General features: G+C 36.6%; 1 pseudogene; it reads right to left on the reverse strand.

Moving 5' to 3' along the window:
* Positions 1-1308: 1308 nt before the first annotated feature.
* LOC117076824 lies at positions 1309-4361 on the reverse strand (annotated as a pseudogene).
* Between the last annotated feature and the right edge of the window lie 419 nt (positions 4362-4780).

A 4780-nucleotide genomic window follows, 5' to 3' on the forward strand; every position in this document is an offset into this window, starting at 1 on the left:
CATACATCCTTCTGTCAAAAGGTATTCTAGAATATAGTTCTCCACTTTTTGGCCTATCTCATTGTCAACATTGTTACCGGTTTGAGGGATTCCTACCTGCTCCTGGACAAACCCTGGCCTGATTTTCCCACTATGGCTTCCTCTCTAGTTTTTTCTCTTTATCACTTAAAGAAATAAGACTAGGGATGATAATGTGCACATGGTAAAGTGTTTTCCTTTATAATTTCAAGGAATTAAACACTGAGGTATTCATACCTTCTTTCATACGGAATATTAATAGTAGTAAACACAGGCATACCTTGGAGATATTGTGAGTTCACTTCCAGATCACCTCAAAAAAGTAAATATTGCAATAAAGCAAGTCACACAATTTTTCTTCATTTCCCAGGACATATGAAAATTATGTTTATACAATATTGTAGCCTGTTCTGTGTTCAACAGCACACAGTATAAAAAACAATGCATGTATCTTAATTTAAAAATATTTTATTATTAAAAAAATGCTAATGATCACCTGAGCCTTCAGTGAGTCATAGTGGAAAGACTTAGCTGGTGGAAGATCTTCCCTCAATGCTGATGGCTGCTTATAGATTAGGATGGTGTTGCTAAAGGTCGTGGTGGCTGTAGCGATTTCTTAAACGAAAACAACTATAAAGTTTGCCTCATCAATTGACTTTTCCTTTCTTGAAAGGTTTCTCTGTAGCATGCAATGATGTTTGGTAGCATTTCGCCTACAGTAAAACGTCTTTCAAAATTGGAGTCAATCTTCTGAAACACTTCCACTGCTTTCTTAACTAAGTTATGTAATTTTAACTTGCAGCATTCATCATTTTAAAGGAGTATATAGACACCATCAAAATGGGTCAGAAACAAGGTTTGCAATGCTCATAATTATCTTCAACATTGGCAATATTTAACTTTTTGAGTCAGTCTCAACAGAGTCAGTCTATCAGAACAGTGTTGTTCTTGATAAAAAAAGGGCAAATTATTTTTCTATTTATAATTTTTAGAAAAGGTTTAATGTAAAAATATTTTTCTTCTTTATATATTTCCCTGCCATGGTCATGTTAAAACATATCAAGATCCTCCTCGGACTTTAAGGGTGAAAAGCATAACATTCCATTTTAGTTGAAGCATTTCTTCACACAGCCAACATATTTTTTTCTAGGCACTCTAAGAACTCTTCAGGATACTACAGGAAAAATGTTCCTCTTACCTACTGATCTGTTAGTCGTATTTTCCCTCAAACTTTTCTACATTAAACATTGCTATAACTGTTTTTTAATTTAATTTTCCATGGTTCAGTCCTCAAGTTATTTTTCTTTTATTTGGAAATACTCCTTCAGTTTCAGCTTGCTGAGCAGGCAAGCAACTGCTTTTGGCTTCTATGGAAACTGGAATCCTGTGGCTGCGTACAGGCATTCTGGTTCCACCAACTTTCGTTGTGTTGTGATATCCAGTGATTTAGGTGGAAAAGTACAAGGTATTCTTCCATGATGGATATGATATGGTAATAACAGGCTGGGATCTAATGGGACCCAGGGACCTAAGAGACTGGAAGATACATCAGGAAGGCCACAATGGGTTTTATACAAATTGTATGCTGTCCTAGTAACTTTTCCATCACAGACCTTATAGATCAGGAGTGAAGAATCTTCTGCTGTATGATATAACTAGTAGAAACTCTCCTGCAAGCTACTTAATTTCTTTAGAATGTGTTGGAGGATGTTAAATAAATTGGAAATCTTGAATGCTGAAAGCTTTTCTTTTAATTCTTCTGAGGTAATTTATTCCAGTAGGAAAAGGCTTTGAAGTAAAAGCACTGATATGCCCAACATAAAATGAGCTGCTGGAATGCAATAAACTTTCAGTCCATAAGTGACAAAGTTCACTTCCAATCAGAGCTTCAACTCCATAACAAGCCTGATACTCTACTTTAGATAGTACATAAAATGGAAATTGTCTTCTGATTTTCTTCTGTTTTTTTTAGAACATGGTCTTGTCTCTATCCTCTGGACACTGTGGCAACATGAGAAACAACAGGTCTTGCAGGCTAAATAAATTATAAACAAACTTCCTTCTTGAGGAACTAGGTATTCCTATGTATCTTCAACATAGTCCTGAAGTTCATAGGGCAATCGTCCTTTGGGCTTCTGAAATGCAGAAGGCCATCCAGATTTCAGTCAACTAGAGCTATCTGAAGGAACAGACAATTGCTAAGAAACAGAAGACTGTTTAGAATTTTCTAAATTCATTAAGGACAATTGGGGTACTTTTCTGGAAATTGGCTTTAAGAGCTTATCCTGCATTTTTAAAATTTCTCCAACTGGATCATATGTTTTATATACTCATTTGATAAGTATTTTTTACAAAACACATTACTCTGCAGGCCTACAAGCAGTATGTCTGGTTTCCTACAGAAGCCTGTCCTGAGGAAGAATTTGGACTAACTGGTCTAGAACTTAACTTAGAACCCACAACATCTGTCTTTCCATCACTATTATTTTTACACTCTGTATCAATGATTAAACACTCCTCATCTGTATCACAGTTGAAGAGAACTGTATCTTCAGTTTTAGCTGCTTCTGATCTAACAGTCTTTTCCTTTGAGTTGTCCAGGTTTTCCAGAACATTGGGTCTTTCACCATCAGCATGTACCATGTCTACAGTTGTATCATTTTTATTAGAAGTTTCAATTTCCTAAGAATTTTCTAACTGTAAGGCATCAGGTGTTTTCAAGTCACTATCTTGCTTCAAAGACTTGTCAGAATTTGATACCTTATCACCAGATGATTCAAATCCCTGATTATCTTTATTTTTGCACTCTTCAGGGCCACCATCCATACCAGTGACCAATTGTTTCTCCTTTTGCAATTGTTTCATCAGAATCTGAGATAAACTTCTAGAATTAACAGTAATGTCTGGTGCACTTGGTGCCACAAATGTAGTTACTGCTTTGGGGGCTGCAGGAGCATCTGCCATGTTAGGTACTATGGAAGCTCTTGCTGGAATTGGTGACTTTGATGCTTTGGTGGTGGTTACTCCAAAAGTTTCAAGTTCTGTGACGTCATCATCGAAATCCAGATACAAATTTTCAAGAGTCTCAATATTTCAGCACTCATTGACTTCACGGGACTTGTCCATTTCAGACACAAACTCTTCAGGTTTGTCCATAAAGACTGCAGATACTGGAACAGATGTGTTTTGGGGTATCATAAATTTTAATGGAACTTCATGAAAGATTTGATTTCTCTCTCTCATAGTTATTTTATTTCGGGGAAGTGGTGAATTCATTTATATTACTTTAACTGGTTTTGAACCTGCAACAGGTATTACTTGAATCAATACTGGATGTTCTCACTGTTGTTTGTACATTGGTCCATGATTATTTAATAAGGTAAATAATGATTGACTAGTTAGAGCTAGCTGAGAGTGATGTCTTGAAACAAGCTTCTCTGCATTTGGATCTTTTCTAATATCATAATGCATAGTTTCAGCTGTTCGTTCTGGCAATTCAATGGTAGATATATCATCTTTTGAGAGCTACAACTTTATAGGCATTGAGGGAAATACTGTTTTCACATATTTTACCTTGCCCATTGCAGGAAGAGTTTTTCTGACTTTAATTCCATCTCTATTTTGAATAGGAAGAATACCATTAAGCTGGTGACCTCGTGGAGAGTATGGAATTCTAGGTACATTTTCCACTTGTTCAATGCAAGCTCTTAAAATTTTCTCTGTGAAGAGGCAAACATCACCGGAAAGCATATTATAATCCTGTGCACATTTCCTGGCAGAATTCTGGAAAAACTGTAGGAACCCAGTCACTTCTTCATTCACATTTTTTTTTTTTTTCATATCGAAAGAGTGCAAGAAGTCATTTGTATTTATTCCAACAGCTTTGAAATTTGCAGGGATCTTTGCATATTTAATCAACAAGTCCACATAACTCCTCTGCTCGCTGTTTGATAAAACACATAGTTCTTTTAAACTTGGGGCCATGGAATGATCTTTATAATTTTCTCAAGAGAAAAATGTCTTAAGGCCATTTTTGAGGAAAATATCCTAATTCAGTCCTGGTTCACTTATGACCATCTTGGAGCTCATCTTCCTAGATTTCTGCTTCACTCTAGCTCACAGTTCACAGCCGCCTGACTGCAAAGGCTCCAATGGAGGCAGGATCCCTCCAGAATTTACTCAACTCATGGTTTGCGGTGGCTCTTGCCCAGGTGGCGGCCACACACCACACACACTCCTCCCTGCTCCTCACATTGTCGCGCGCACCTGGGAAAGCCATATTTAAAGGACAGGGCCCAAATTATGTAATTTTTGTTGTCGTTTTGATAATGTTCATAGCTTTTTTCCTAGGAATAAATTTCATCTCCAAAGAAACCACTTATTTAGGTTATTTGTAAGAAGCAACTCCTCATCTGTTCAAGTTTTACCACGAGGATGTAGTAGTTCAGTCACATCTTCAGATTCCACTTCTAATTCTAGTTCCCTTGACATTTTTACCAGATCTGTAGTTACTTCCTCGGTTCAAGTCTTAAACTTCTCAAAGTCAACCATGAGGTTTGGAATCCTCTTTTTCTAAGCTCCTGTTAATGTTGATACTTGTCCTTCTTAAATGAATCACACAAATGTTTTTAAGCATCTAGGAGAATGAATCCTTTCCAGGAGATTTCCAATTTACTTTGCAGATTTAAGTGATTTTTCAGGTCTATCAGAGGTATCACTGTGACTACTATTTATGGCAGCTGTAGCCTTACAAAATATATTT

This window comes from Trachypithecus francoisi, unplaced genomic scaffold (assembly GCF_009764315.1).
Source record: "Trachypithecus francoisi isolate TF-2019V2 unplaced genomic scaffold, Tfra_2.0 Lachesis_group0, whole genome shotgun sequence".
In the NCBI taxonomy this organism is placed as follows: domain Eukaryota; kingdom Metazoa; phylum Chordata; class Mammalia; order Primates; family Cercopithecidae; genus Trachypithecus; species Trachypithecus francoisi.